The following is a 16,686-nucleotide window of genomic DNA, read 5'->3' on the forward strand; positions in this document are numbered from 1 at the left end:
TTCTAGCTATGAGACCCTGGGTAAGTCACTTAAACCTGTTTGCCTTAGTTTCCTCATCTGGAAAATGAGCTGGAAAAGGAAATGGCAAACCACTCCAGTATCTTTGACAAAACTTAAAGGACCTAACAATAATGACAACTATATGTGGGTTACTGGGTTAAACACTGGATAGGATGCAAAATTGTGCCTCAAGAAACAGCCTAAAGCAGGAATTCTTAATCCTAGATTCTTGAATTTGTCTTTCAAAAATTATTTTGATTGCTCTATTTCGATTCAATTGATTTCCTTTGTATTTCTATGTCTTTTATTTTATACATATAAAAACTTTATTCTGAGGAGTCCATTGACTTCATCAGAAGACCAAAGGGCTCCCATATACAAAGTTAAACACTTCTGGCCTAGAAGAACATATAAGTAAATGCTTCTCTGGATCATGTTGACCTTGGGTATTTTTTTATCTTTTTTTTTTCATGTTATCCCATGAATTAGATAATGAAATAGAGAAAAGGGTGGATAAAGCTATGGATGGCACCGATCCCCTGATTACAGGAATAAAACTAATTGAAGAGAGGATTAGGGTTTAAAATGCTACACTGATGAAGAAAATAGAATGGACTTAATGATGGTATGTCTTAGGGTAGCTGACCTGAAAGCCAGTATGAACTGATATTCAGTGCCAGGAAGTATAGGTAGGAGAACACGACCAAGATCCTTATGAATAATAAGTTGTGCAGTATCATTATAAGCCCTACTGTAGCTAAAACACCCCCACACCACCCACTGACAATAACAACAAAGCAGCCTACAGAAGTGGAAGAACATGTCAGAACCATGTGAAAATGTTTCTCTTTAGCAGTCATCAGACTATTCTCCTAGAATATTCTGTCTGATTCAGAGCTTTCTAACTTAAGTTGGATGTACAGAACTTAGAAGGGAGCCAGAGAAACACAATGATGAAGGAGTGATGTAATTTCATAGCTGGCAAAGATTTTAGAATCCAGGTCAGTCCTTTGAGATTCAATGGTTTACCTAAAGGTCACATAGCATGCTAATGGTAGAGATGGGACTAGAAGCCCAAATCATTTGATTTTGGAAACTGCTTTCCCCACTTTTCCATGGAGTTCTTTGACATTACAGATGACTAATCAGTTTGAAATGAAGACCTCTGAGACAAGCTTAACAGAAGCAAAATTATTCATTCTGGGGGGAAAAGTTCAGGAGTGATATTAGTAACAAATTTCAAATCTATGAAAGTCTTTGAATAAATGATGTTGACCAGCTGTTGTTCACAGAGAGGCTTGTATAATATAGTTAGGAGATTTGAAAGATCATTGGTTTGAAGTCAAGTCATATGCATTTGAGACCCTATAAGGCAAAGTTCAAGTCATTTCTCCCACTCTGAATCTTAGTTTCTTCTTTTGTATAATTTTGGTGATGATAGTTGCATTGCCTACTTTACAGGGTCGTTATGAGAAAAGGCACAAATCTGTTATTAATTTTAGCCTTTCTACTAACGTCCTATTCCAGTGTCTCAGTTCCATGGAGATGATGCTGCATCCTTTTTTAAATTAAAGCCATCATCATCATTATCTTTCTTCTTCTTCTTCTTCTTCTTCTTCTTCTTCTTCTTCTTCTTCTTCTTCTTCTTCTTCTTCTTCTTCTTCTTCTTCTTCTTCTTCTTCTTCTTCTTCTTCTTCTTCTTCTTCTTCTTCTTCTTCTTCTTCTTCTTCTTCTTCTTCTTCTTCTTCTTCTTCTTCTTCTTCTTCTTCTCCTTCTCTTTCTCCTTCTCCTCCTACTTTTTCTCCTTCTTCTCCTCCTTCTCCTTCTTTTTCTTCTTCTTCCTCTTCTTCCAGTATGGTTTGATGGAAAGGAACCAGTCTCTGAAGTCAGAAAATCAAGATTCAAATCCAATTTCTGACATTTGTTACCGGTACGACATTAGACAAGTCACTTAATTTCTTTTGGCCTTGGTTTCTTCATCTGTGGTATGAGGAGGTTGGATTGCATGGTCTCTGAGGCACCGATCAACTCTAAATCTAAAATTTTGTAATCCTGTGATCTCCTACCAGAGTGATATCTCTAATTATAAAGGGGGGGAAAATAGCTCAGTAAAAGCAAATGTTCGCCATGTCCAACATGAAAAGCAGTTATGCAAATATACTCTCTAATTTCCTCAAAGAATGTAGGGAAGTTTATTCTCTTTGGGGTCAAGCTTAGCCATTATAATTCCACAGCATTTGATTTCAATTTTGCTATTATTCTTTTCATTTACATTTTGGTATGGCCATTGTAATTGTTTTTCCTGATCCTGCTCTTGTTTACTTCATTCTCAATTAGACAGTGAGGTGTTGTAGGTAGAGTACTGGACTAAGAGTCAGGAAGAACAAAGTTCAAATCCTGACTTGGATACAGGTCAGCTGTGTCACTCTGAGTAAGTCAGTATTCTCATTGTGTAAAATTAGAGGGGTGGACTCAATGATTTCTAAGGCCCTTTCCAGTCCTAAATCTAGGTTCTTAACTCTGTATTCTTCACATTCATAGCTTCTTTTTTAAAATCCTTACTTTCTGTCTTAAAATCATCAAGTTTCAGTTCCTAGGCAGAAGAGCTCTAAGAGCCAGGCAATTGAGATTAAGTGACTTCTACAGGGTCATACAGCAAGGAAGTATCTGAGGTCAGATTTGAACCCAGAACCTCCCTCTTTAGACCTGGTACTCTATTCACTGAGCCACCTAACAGCTTCAAATTCATAGTTTCATACCGTTCCATCAGATTAATGCACCATGATTTGTTTATCATTAGAGGTAAATTTTAGCAATGAAACTCTCTTAAGCCTATGCCAAGAGAAGATCAACTAGAAAGCTTAGAAAAGGCATTTATAACCCATGATCCATGATCTTTAAATCAAACAAAATTATTTTGATAATTATATTTCAATATAATTTATTTTTGGTGCCTTGTGTATACTCTGGGAATTTAGGAATTTTAATCGAAGAAGGGTTTATAGGTTACTCAGACTGCCAAAAAGGGTCCACAAGACCAAAAAGAATAAGAACCCCTGCTTTAGTATGGCCCCAGCTTCAGAACTTGTTTCTTTCTCAGTGGGTTTGGCCTAGGGAATTGGACATTCCCATTGGACACCCAGAAATGGATTATTTGATGTTAGAAGTTCACAAGGACTTAAATACTTAGGGGCAGGAGAGTCTAGATCTACACCTGTGAAGAGAGAAACCATAATGAGAAAATCACAAATTCTCAAAATATTGTATTTTTATTATTTTTATTCATCTCCATTAAGAACAAAAGAAGGAGGCAGAGTCAAGATGGCAGCCTAGAAGCAGCAGAAGTTCAGACCTCTGAAAACCCTTCCTTACAGATCACAAACTGAATGCTCCTAGGGGAATGAAAATGAAACCTAACAACAATACAGAGCCAAGGAACCCTCCTGCTGGACTCAATTCAAATGGTATGCACCCCCCCCCAAAGCCAGAATCTGAGAACACTCGGGTTTAAGGGGAAGGCAGAAGGAAGGTCCCAGGACCCCTCCCCCCTACATCGAGAGCGCTAAGGCTCCAGTGACAGTTGGAACCTCTGGACGGGCAAAGGCACTGGTCTGGAGGGTGTACCTTGCGGGTCCAGATGGATTCACAAATGAAAAGAACAACTAATCCCAATATTATACAAACTATTTGACAGAATAAGCAAAGAAGGAGTTCTACCAAATATATTTTACAACACAAATATGGTACTGATCCCAAAGCCAGGCAGGTTAAAAACAGAGAAAGAAAACTATAGGCCAATCTCCCTAATGAATATAGATGCAAAAATCTTAAATAAGATAATAGCAAAAAGACTCCAACAAGTCATCACAAGGGTTATTAACTACAATCAGGTAGGATTCATACCAGGAATGTAAGGATGGTTCAATATTAGGAAAAGCATCCACATAATTGACCATATTAACAAGCAAACTGACAAAAATCACATGATTATCTCAATAGATGCAAACAAAGCCTTTGATAAAATACAATACCCATTCCTATTGGAAACACTAGAAAGCATAGGAATAGAAGGGCCTTTCCTAAAAAAATAAACAGTATATATCTAAAACCATCAGCAACATCATCTGCAATGGGATAAACTAGAAGCCTTCCCAATAAGATCAGGAGAAAAACAAGGATGCCCATTATCACCTCTATTATTTAACATTGTAGTAGAAACACTAGCAGTAGCAATTAGAGAAGAAAAAGAAATTGAAGGTATTAAAATTGGCAGTGAGGAGATCAAGCTATCACTCTTTGCAGATAATATCTATCGTCTACTTAAAGAATCCTAGAGAAACAACCAAAAAGCTAGACAAAACAATCAACAACTTTAGCAAAGTTGCAGGATACAAAATAAACCCATGTAAGTCATCAGCATTTCTATATATCTCCAACTCATTTCAGCAGCAAGAATTAGAAAGAGAAATTCCATTTAAAATCATCCTAGACAATATACAATACTTAGGAATCTATCTGCCGAGACAAACACAGGCACTATATGAACACAACTACAAAACACTCTCCACACAATTAAAACTAGATCTAAACAATTGGAAAAACATTGATTGCTCATGGGTGGGATGAGCTAACATAATAAAAATGACAATCCTACCCAAATTAATTTACTTATTTAGTACCATACCCATTGAACTACCAAAAAACTTTTTACTGAATTAGAAAAAAACATAACAAAGTTCATTTGGAAGAACAAAAGATCAAGGATATATAGGGAAATCATGAAAAAAATGCAAAGGAAGGAGGACTTGCAGTCCCAGATCTCAAACTATACTATAAAGCAGTGGTCATCAAAAAAAATGTGGTACTGGCTAAGACACAGAAAGGAGGATCAGTGGAATAGACTTAGAGTAAATGATCTCAGCAAGACAGGCTATGATAAGCCCAAAGATCCCAGTTTTGAGGACCAAAACCCACTATTTGACAAAAACTGCAGGGAAAATTGGAAGACAGTATGGGAGAGAATAGGTTTGGATCACCATCTCACACCCTACACCAAGATAAACTCAGAATGGGTGAATGACTTGAATATAAAGAAGGAAACTACAAGCAAATTAGGTAAACAGAAGAGTACACTTGTCAGATCTTTGGGAAAGGAAAGACTTTAAAACCAAGCAAGAGCTAGAAAAAATCACAAAATGTAAAATCAATAATTTTGATTACATCAAATTAAAAAGGGTTTGTACAAACAAAACTAATGCATCCAAAATTAGAAGGGAAGCAACCAATTGGGAAACAATCTTTATTATAGAAGCCTCTGACAAAGGTCTAATTACTCAAATTTATAAAGAGCTAAACCAATTGTACAAAAAAATCAAGTCATTCTCCAATTGATAAATGGGCAAGGGACATGAATAGGCAATTTTCAGTTAAAGAAATCAAAAGTGTTAATAAGCACATGAAAAAGTGTTCTAAATCTCTTATAATCAGAGAAATGCAAATCAAAACAACTCTGAGGTATCACCTCACACCTAGCAGGTTGGCTAACATGACAGCAAAGGAAAGTAATGAATGCTTGTCAGGATGTTGCAAAGTTTGGACATTAATGCATTGCTGGTGGAGTTGTGAATTGATCCAACCATTCTGGAGGGCAATTTGGAACTATGCCCAAAGGGTGCTAAAAGATTGTCCTTTGATCCAGCCATAGCACTGCTGGGTTTGTACCCCAAAGAGATAATAAGGGAAAAGACTTATACAAGAATATTCATAGCTGCACTCTTTGTGGTGGCCAAAAATTGGAAAATGAGGGGATGCCCTCCAACTGGGGAATGGCTGAACAAATTGTGGTATCTGTTGCTGATGGAATACTATTGTGCTCAAAGGAATATTAAAGTGGAGGAATTCCATGGGAACTGGAACAACCTCCAGAAATTGATGCAGAGTGAGAGGATAGAACCAAGGAAACATTGTACATAGAGATTGATACACTGTGGTCCAGTCGAATGTAATGGACTTCACCATTAGTGGCAATGCAGTGACCATGAACAACTTGGAGGAATCTATGAGAAAAAACACTATCCACATTCAGAGGAAACACTGTGGGGGTAGAAACACCAAAGAAAAACAACTGCTTGAATACATGGATCTAAGGGATATGGTTGGGGATGTAGACTCTAAATGAACATCCTAGTGCAAACATCAACAGCCTGGGGGGAAAAAAGAACAAAAGAAGATGAAATAGAAATATAGTTCAGTTTAAGAGATTTAGATCAACCTTCCTAACAATGAGAGATATCAAATATTAGAATAGATGCTTTGTAGATTTCCTTTCACTAGCAGATTTTTAATTTTATTTTTTCAAAGGTCATATTCTCATAGCTCTGTAGTTTAAGTATAGTCTTGCCTGCAGGTGAGGAAAATGGACAAAATAAAATATTAAAGTTCCCAAGATGCTATGACAAGTTTGCTTTTTGCTAATTAATTCTGTAATATTTTGTTTTTTCCCACTAATTACATGTAGAAACAATTTTTAATTTTCTTTTTCTCAGATTTTGAGATCCAAATTTTCTCCCTTCCTCCTTTTTCTTTCCCCTTTCCCCTCCCATAAAACAATAAGCAATTTGATATAGGTTTTTACATAATACATTTTCCCATATTCATCATATTGTGAAATAAGACACATATCATCAAAAAATGAAGAAAATAAAGTGAAAAAATGATTTGTTTCAATCTTCATTCAAATTCCATCAGTTCTTTTTCTAGTAATAGGTAGCATTTTTACATCAGGTATTTTCATTTGGAATAAAATTAAATAACTTGTTCTACTTTGGAGTTCATTTCTATTATTATTTTTATTCCTTTCTGGTATAATTCTTCTTAAAGAGGCTTCATTGAGTTTGATACCCATTTTTTTTCTATTTGAATTTATTTAGTCAATTTAGAACATTATTCTTTGGTTACACTAATCACAATATTTCCTTCCCTCCCCTCTACCCACCCTTCCCACAGCCAACATATAATTTCATTGGTTATTACTTGTGTCCTTGAACAGAACTTATTTCCATGTTGTTGGTGTTTGCATTAGGATGTTCATTTAGAGTCTACATCCCCAAGCATATCTCTTCAACCCATGTATTCAAGCAGTTGTTTTTCTTCTATGTTTCTACTTCCACAGTTTTTCCTCTGAATGTGGATAGTGGTTTTTCTCATAGATTCCTCCAAGTTGTTCATGATCACTGCAATACCACTAATGGAGAAGTCCATTATATTCGATTGGACCACAGTGTATCAGTCTCTGTGTACAATGTTTTCCTGGTTCTGCTCCTTTTGCTCTGCATCACTTCCTGGAGTTTGTTCCAGTCTCCATGGAATTCCTCCACTTCATTATTCCTTTGAGCACAATAATATTCCATCACCAACAGATACCACAATTTGTTCAGCCATTCCCCAATTGATGGGCATCCCCTCGTTTTCCAATTTTTGGCCACCACAAAGAGTGCAGCTATGAATATTCTTGTACAAGTCTTTTTCCTTATCTCTTTAGGGTACAAACTCAGAAGTGCTATGGCTGGATCAAAGGGCAGACAGTCTTTTATCACCCTTTGGGCATAGTTCCAAATTGCCCTCCAGAATGGCTGGATCAATTCACAACTCCACCAGCAATGCATTAATGTCCAAACTTTGCAACATCCTGACCAGCATTCATTACTTTCCTTTGCTGTCATGTTAGCCAACCTGCTAGGTGTGAGGTGATACCTCAGAGTTATTTTGATTTGCATTTCTCTGATTATAAGAGATTTAGAACACTTTTTCATGTGCTTATTAACACTTTTGATTTCTTTAACTGAAAATTGCCTCTTCATGTCCCTTGCCTATTTATCAATTGGAGAATGGCTTGATTTTTTGTACAATTGATTTAGCTCTTTATAAATTTGAGTAATTAGACCTTTGTCAGAGGCTTTTATAATAAAGATTGTTTCCCAATTGGTTGCTTCCCTTCTAATTTTGCATGCATTAGTTTTGTTTGTACAAACCCTTTTTAATTTGATGTAATCAAAATTATTGATATTAAATTTTGTTATTTTTTTTCTAACTTGCTTAGTTTTAAAGTCTTTTCTTTCCCAAAGATCTGACAAGTGTACTATTCTGTGTTCGCCTAATTTGCTTATAGTTTCCTTCTTTATATCAAGTCATTCACCCATTCTGAGTTTATCTTGGTGTAGGGTTTGATACCCATTTTTATTATAAACTCCAATGTATTGGTGCTAGTTGTAGATGTCTCTTAAGTATCTGCAGAATTTGGTTCTGTTCAATTTAAGTCAACAAATAATAATAATTAATAATAAGAAAACAATAACAATAAATTATAGCTAAAATATATACAGTGCTTAATAATTATCTCATTTGATACTCAAAATAACTCTGGGAGCACTTTTGTTATTCCCATTTTACCGATGAGGAAACAGACAAAGAAAGGTTAACTAACTTTTCCAGGATCATACAGCTAGTAAGTATCTGAGACTTGATTTGAAATCAGGTCTATCCTTTTCCAGGCCTAGTGGTCGATCCACCATACCAAATAGCTCCCCAGATATTTATGAGATTCTTACTACATACAAGGGACAGATAGGTGTCAAAGTGGATACAATTCCAGACCTAGAATCAGGAAGGTCTTTGTTCAAATTCAACCTTAGATACTTACTTATCTGTTTGACCCTAGGCAAATCCCCTAACCATTTTTACCTCAGTTTCCTTATGCATAAAAATGACCTGGAGAAGGAGATGGCAAATGATTTTAGTATTTTTCCCAAGAAAACCCCAAATGGGGCCAAGAAGAGTCTAGTATGACTGAAATGACTAAACAACAACACTAAAGAGAAAATGTTGAGGATGAAAAGAGCAATATTCAATCGTCCCCACCATCAAGGAACTTACATTAGAGATGTGGAGAGAGGGGTGTAAAAATTAAATTAGTTTCTAGTAATAAAAGAATCATATTTTGTGAGGCTTATTAAGGATTATTAGAAAATCAAGGAATAAAGAAAATACACCATGTGCCCATGGCTGATTAGCCAATTCAGAATGCCCGTGCTTAGCTTACTTACTACCCCATTGCAATGGCTGAGTAGAGAGGAGCATGAGCATAGAAGAGGTAGAGGTAGGCTTTACAGCCAATTTAAATACTAATTGTGATCTTGCCCAAGTGGGAACTCAGGTGAGATTATAGGGAATTCTGGGAAGTACCAAGGACTTCTGGGGATTGAAGTCTAGGGTTCAAATCTCCATTTTACAGGGGAGAGGGATATATATATATATATATATATATATATATATATATATATATACATATATAACTAAATACTAAATAAAAACCATTCAAAAGAATGCTAATAGTGAGAAGATCTATCTAGGAGTTGGTACCTGAATTTAAAGGAAGCTCATAATTCCTCTAAGAAGGGACACATACCAGATAAGGGGAATGAAAGATGAAAGAAAAGGTGCTTTATATGAGGAAAAGCAGTCGGACTGGTTTGGTGGAAATACTTAGAGCAAAAAGCAGAGCTATTTAGGAAAGATGGGTAAGGGCTAAATTTTTGTCAGTGATATAAAATGTGGATCACTTTTTATTTTTTGGAGAAAACTATAATTGCAAGTAATTACCTGTGGTAAAGATTTACAATAGAATGATGATTTGAAAAAAGGCAAGAAGTTGCAAATAATATTAAATTCTGGATGGTACAGTTTCTAGGTTGCAGGAGCTCCTACAAATAAGGGTATTAATCTTGGTAGTTATTTGAGAATTCAAGGTCATTCTGATTGCTTTTCATTGTTACTTTATCTTTCTTCAATAAGACTTTGTTAAAAACAAAACAAAATCGCATCTTTGACAATTGAAAGTGAATTGAAATTATTATTCAGACTCATACTTTCTGTCAAGAAAAACAATTACATTTTATTTAGTTCATTTCAAGTTTAATTCTTTTACTTTATGGAAGAGTGTTCACAAGTGATTCTGATGAAGGTCACAAGGCTAAATCATTATTTTTCTTGTACGAGTTCAACTTTAAGAGTGATAAATGGAACTTGAAACCAACCAGCTAAAGTAAATAGGTTTGATTACTTCCCTTGAACATGTATTGGGAGCCATTTGCACTGTCTGCTTCCCCCCCCCCCCCCCAGATCAGTTCTTATATCAAGGTAGAAAACAACTATTTGGTAACACCCTAGAAGTTTTAAATGGTTTGGAGCTTTGAAAAATCTAGTGTTTTAGCCAGTTTTTCAATATAGTGAAGGACCATTTTCAAGGTGCCTTATTATTCTGTATATGTAGGTCAAAGCATTTCTTTCATAATGATGGTTCTTTTTTGCCTTTTATTTTCTTACTATACTTCAATGTAAATGAATTAATTGAATGGCTATGATTTCTATAGTTCTACTTACAACAAGATATTAATTATAAAGTAGAGCATTTGGCCTCAAGGAGCTTACACTCTAGTTCAGGGAAATAGGCCAGGTGCATAAGAAATAATTAAATAACCATACCAGTTAGAATACCATTGAGTGCTCAAAGACATGATATGGGTAGAAAGCATAGTAAATGTTGATAGAAAGGTAGATCCTTCTTCCCTAACAAGATGTCTCAGCCTAAACTTGCCTATTTGAAGTACATCACTGGGGCTAGGGCGCTATAAGCAAACTAGAAAAATGAGCAATGATGTGGCAAGGAACTCAATGTAAATGTCCAGGCTGGATGTCTCAGGACTGAAGGAATAACCCTGTTATTTCTGTAACAGTATTTTGGGGATTTTTTTGCCAAAAATTTGAGCTAATAGCTTCAGTTTTCTATTCTACATTGTGGGAAAGAGCAACCTAAAAGAGTATTTGTTAATTAGTCAATTTAGTTCAAGTTATTCAGTATTTATCATCTGCAAGCCAGAAATATGAAGACAAAAAAGCTAATATATATAATAATACCTGCCCTCAGGGAGTTTACTTTTCCTATATGTATACAACCTGTGTATGGATAAGTAAATAAAAAATATAAAGTGATTGAAAGTGAAGTAAGAAAGTAAGTAAGAAAGAAGTAAGAAAGAGAAGTAGCCATGGACTCAAGAAGATCTGAATTCCAATCAGACCTCAGGCACAACTAGCTGTGTGGTTCTGGGCAAATTTCACTTTTCATCTGTTTAATCTCAGTTTCCTCAATCTATAAAATAAGAATAATAACATCTACCTCCCACAATTGTTGTGAGGATCAAATGCTTTGTGTGTATATATATATATTTTTAAAGGATATTTTATTTTCCCAATTACATATAGTAATAATTTTCTACATACACTTTTGAAATTATAAGATCCAAATTGCTCCTTCCCCTGTCTCCCTCCCCTCTCCCATCCTGGAGATGGAAAGCAATTTCCATGTATTCTCATGCACTTCATATTTTCATGTTGTTCATTTTTGTAAAAGAATTCTCATGTAAAACAAAAATCCCTAAATAAAAATATAAATAAATAAATGTCAAAAATGCATGCTTTGATCTGCATCCGACTCCACCAGCTCTTTCTCTAGAGGCCGATAACATTCTTTCCCACAAGCCCTTCAGAATTGTCCTGGATTATTGTATTTCTGAGAGTAGCTAAGTGTTTCTCAGTGCTCAAATGAGATAATAATAGTAAAGCACTTAGCATAATGTCTGGCAAGCAGTAAGTGCTATGTAAATATTAGCTATTAATAATGTCAAGGAAAAAAAAAGAATAATTACCACCAGAGGATGGGAGAAGGTTACCTGTGGCAGGTGACACCTGAGCTACACTTGGAAGGCAGATGGAAGTTTTAGGAGCTAGAAGTGAGAATGACTGTATGAATAGTGTTCATAATAGATGCTTATAGAGTTAAAAAAAAAAAGCAAAATTTTATTAGGTTGAATGTTCAGGATTTAATGGATGATAGTTGTTAACTGGGATAGTATTAATTTCTAAAACTACCTCTGATATTGCCAAGTATTCAGGGCACACAGGTATTGCTCTTATGTTAACATTAAAAGAACTAACAATCCCTTTTAGGAAAATAGTCCAGGTGCACAAGTGAGAAAAATAGCCTATAACCATCTTACAAATGACCACACAAACACTCCGGGCAAGTTTCACCCACAAAGGTGAGTGGCTGAGACAGACGGGTAAGGTCCATGGACTGCCCCACTCAAAGAAGACTATTGTGGAGGCACATGGTAAATATTTGTTGACTGGTGACTAATTCCATGAATGATATTGTCTAGGCCCTAGGAATTGGAAGAGTGGCACCCACCTCTGATTTCCCCAGGGCTTTTGCTTCTAAAGTGGGGTTAAGGTGGGTGATGTCACCCTAATGATTCAAATAAGAATGACCACGTCAATTTCTAGGAAGTCAACAGGAAGTGACACCCTGGCCACAATGCCTCCAGTCACTGATCCTGTGATACAGAGAGAAGGACCACCAAGCACCTTCATTTTTCATTCTGAGGGAAGGAAGAGGGATACTTTTGTATACACACAATGTTGTCATTTTAATTTGCAGATATTAACTGATTGTGTCTTTTCACAGCTCAATTTCATCTTTCTCTCAGCATTCGCCTATTCACTGGCTATTGAACAAAGCCATAAAGCCTGTGTCTGCTAGGTCCTCACTATAGCAAGGAGACTCCACTGCTATAGTGGAGTTTTTCTCTCTCTCTCCCATAGACAGAGGATTTATTAAACTTTATCTTCTTCCTTTAAACTTCCCACAGTTGATGGCCTTGTCTCAGTTTAATGAAAAAATTGAAGTCATTCACCAAAAGCTTCCTCTTTTCCCTTCATTCCAATTTCTGATTTAATAGGAAGCTCCCTCCTCTTTTTTTTTTTGCCAAGACCAATCCCTCTTAGTGTACCCATGTTCCCTTTCTCTCCAGCGTTCTCTAGCAGATATCTAGAAAAACCCTTTAGTTTAGATCACTCTATTGGTTTTGTTAAACTGCCAGCAAATATATTCAAATCTCCCCTATCCATAAACTATGCCATCCCCTGTAGCTAGCAACCCTTCATCCCTTCATTTCTCAGCTAAACTCATTGAAAACAAAACATTTTCTCTCCTCTCATCCTTTCCTAAACCCTCAGCAGTGTAGTATCTGACCTCATAATGTGATTGAAATCGTTTTCTCCAAAGTTAACAATGATTTATTTCACAATTGCCAAATCTAATACCCTTTTTTTTTCCGCTCAGATTTCATACTCCATCTCCCTTTGACACATTTGACATTGTGGATCTAACCCTTCAGTTACTGGCTCCTTTTGGTGTTTTCATAATATGGCTTTTCTTGTTCTCTTTCTACCTATCTGATTGACATTTCTTTGTCTCCTTTACTGGCTTTTCATTATTGCCTACTCATTAACTGTGGGTATTCATCAGGACTTTGTCCTGCCTTCTCTTCTTTTTGTTCTTCCTGTACCCTCTTCACTTGGTGATCTCAGTTCCCATGAGTTCATTTATCATTTCTCTGCATATAACAACTAAATCTTTATAGCCAACCTTAGTTTCTCATTCAAGCACCAGACCTACAACACCAGCTGCCAACTAGACTTTAAAAACAAGTTTTGTAGACTCCTCAAAATCACCACCACTCCCCCCCCAAACAAAATGTATTACCTTTTCCTCTTTGTTGTTCATTTTTCAGTGGTGTTTGATTCTTTGTGACCCTATTTGGTGTTTTCTTGGCAAAGGTACTGGAGTGGGTTGACAGTTCCTTTTCCAGCTTATTTTACAGGTGAGAAAACTGAGGCAAATGAGTTAAGTGACTTTTCAGGGTCATTTAGTTAGTGTTTGAGGCTTGATTTGAACTTACAAAAATGAGTCTTCTTTGACTCAAGGTCTAGTCCTCTATCCATTGTACCACCTAGCTGCTATCTTTCTCATTTCCAAACTTCCCTATCTCATCGGAAGGTACAACTGTCCTGGGTATCCAAGTTTTGAACATTGATGTCATCCTTGACTTCTCACTAATCCCAGTAGTTTCCAAATGTTCTACCTTTACAATTCTCATAGATGTCTCCTCTCCACTCATACAGCCATGTTCTACTTAGGATCTCATCCCTTCTTGCACAGATGTTGCAGATGTTCCTTATTTTATTTTCTGTCTCTTCTCTGACCCTTCCAACCCATCCATCCTCCATGCAGCCACTAAACTAATTTTCCTGAAATGTACATCCATGCCAATTCCTTTCTCAAAAAAGTCCATTGACTTCTTCTAACCTCTAGGCTAAAATAGAAATCCTTCTACTTGGATTTTAAAGTTCTTCATGATATGACCCTTTCCTCTCTCTCATCCTTTCACACATTATTCCTTTCTATATGTTCTGTGGTTTAGCCAAACAATCCACTTACTTTTCTTCCTTCATTATGTTCTACTTCTCATATCTTTGTCTTTGTGCTGGCTGTCCTCCATGACAGATATTCTATCCCACTTCACCTCGGTCTCAGAATCTTTGGCTTTTTTTTAGGACTTGGATCAAATAATATCTTTTACAGAGAGGCCTTCAGAGTCCCCTCTAGCTGTTAGTGAACATCCTTTAAGATTCTCTTATAACTACTCTGCCCATATGGTATCTCTCCCATTGGAAAGTAAGATATTTAAAAGCAGAAACTTTCCTCACTCTTTCTTTGTATTCAACTTTTATTTTATTCTCCAGTTATCTCCTCAAAAGCTACCCAGATAGCTAAACCAGAAAACATTCAAAGGAGGATTTAATCCTTTTATCTCTGATAACCCTCTTTTATCTCTGGAACCTGCTGCCTGATTGGTGAATGCCTCACATCCCTGCCCCACCTCTTTCCCACCCACCCCCATGCTCCATTATATTAAGTTAATCCAATCTAGTCATATTTCAAGTTACTCCTTGGCCATTCCTTGGTATCCATCCTGTTGTGACATATAACCCTCATTCTGTCCTTTTTCTCTATTCCCTGTGGCTTTCTATATCTGTAACCCAAATAATTCCCTGATCATTACTTCCCTTTCTATGTATTGTCTTCTATTAGAATGTAAGCTACTTGAGCACAGGGACTTTCTTCTTTTATTTTCATATTTAGTCTTTAGCAATTATCACAATGTTTTAAAGCCGGAGTAAGTAGTTAAGTAATTTTTTCATTCATTTTCATTCATCCCCCAGCATTTGACAAAGTATAGGATGTGAGTCTTTGTTTGGGGGTATTTGACAGGCACCATTCTTCAGAGGATGGGAATAACTCCTGACTCATTTTCAGTGACTGAGGCTGCCCCCAAGATAATTGGCTGGGATTCTGGGAAAGGAAAAAAAAATCAACCCATTAGAGACTCTATCTCCTCTCTATTGGTTTACAAAAGTAAGACTTGCTCAGACCTTTTTCTTTTCTTTCCTATTCAGAGGTCAGAATGGAGCACAGAACAGATCTTTGTTTTAGGTTGGAATTTGGGGAGTCCTGATGCCAAAAGTCTTCTGTCCTCAGGCATTGCTAATGGTGACCTTGGGGTGGAAGCACATGAACTCTGTTATATATATATATATACTCATTCATAGTTTTCTGAACCTAAGTCAGACGACTGGAAATCTTAGAGTAAATCTTCTGAGTCTTGGAAATGGAACTGGGGCAACGATCAAGTTTATTCAGAAACACATGACAGAAGACATGTGTTAAAAGGTAATTTAGATGGGTGACTGGGATTTTACTTAACCCAGTCTAGGGAGAATGATCTTCTGTGGTGCAGAGAGCAAAATGGCTGCCCTCTGCTCAAGGATGATAGAAAATCATTTTCTTTTCACTTAAATGATAACAGGTTTATTGTAAGTTCTTGATTAGGATAGGGTAAGGGATGTGGACTGAAGGTTTCCCTAATTCTAATAAATAGTACCTTTTTACCCACCTTCTGACTTTGCAAAAAGTTGCTACACTAACTTCCTCTCTGTCTCAACTTTTCCCAACTAAGATAACTAAACTAGACTAAGCCCACATTGATTATGGTGTCTAGTAAAAGTCATGGATTATAGTGGAGTCAGGTGTCAGATGTGACCTAGCTCACCTGAGCATTTCAGGTTGTTGTGGCTTGGTGTGTCAGAGTATAGGATCAAAAAGACATTCAGGAACTGGCTGGTTTCTCTCAGGAACAGGCTGAAGGTCAAAAGGAGGCAAGAGCTGGATTTTGGAGGTATTTTTTTTTCTCTAGAGTCTCAATCCAACCCCTTAATGGCAGTTACCTTCCTCAGAATTCCAACTTAGAATTTTCAGAGCCTCTCCTGCACTGCCTGGTTCTCCTTTCCATCAACTCTGTTTCTTCACTCTGGTTCATTATTTCCTCCCCCGATTCCCCTTAACACATGTGATCAATTGATTGAGAGAAATTCCCAAGTGGGGAATTTCCTGGTCCAAAGATAGTCAGTGCAATAGCAAAAATTACTGTAAAAATAACAGGACACCTTCCCAACTGGATCTCTGGCACTTTCTCTGGGCTGTGCTGATTGGTGAAAACTCCCCACATGGAGACATTCCAGCTGCTTGCCATGCCAGTCAGCTCCCACTTCTGCTACTTCATCCACACCTTCAAATCACACTTATGCAGATACCTCCGACTACAGCTCACTTCCAGGTTCATTTGTTACCTCCTGCTCTAAGAATAATAATGGAATCAATTTGGGGAAAATACA

At 36.7% G+C, this 16,686-nt stretch overlaps 1 long non-coding RNA gene across 2 annotated transcripts; it reads right to left on the reverse strand.

The window, feature by feature from the left end:
- Window positions 1-15,063: 15,063 nt before the first annotated feature.
- Window positions 15,064-16,276, reverse strand: LOC107649143 (uncharacterized). 2 transcript variants are annotated; one of them, XR_001622595.2, is made up of 3 exons: window positions 16,065-16,271; window positions 15,388-15,510; window positions 15,064-15,307 (listed from the first exon to the last, which is right to left on the reverse strand). It is a non-coding gene; the product is annotated as an uncharacterized LOC107649143 (long non-coding RNA). The 2 variants fall into 2 exon arrangements; XR_008918247.1 differs by lacking the exon at window positions 15,388-15,510 and having other exon boundaries at window positions 16,065-16,276.
- Between the last annotated feature and the right edge of the window lie 410 nt (window positions 16,277-16,686).

This window comes from Monodelphis domestica, chromosome 4, assembly GCF_027887165.1.
Source record: "Monodelphis domestica isolate mMonDom1 chromosome 4, mMonDom1.pri, whole genome shotgun sequence".
NCBI lineage: Eukaryota > Metazoa > Chordata > Mammalia > Didelphimorphia > Didelphidae > Monodelphis > Monodelphis domestica.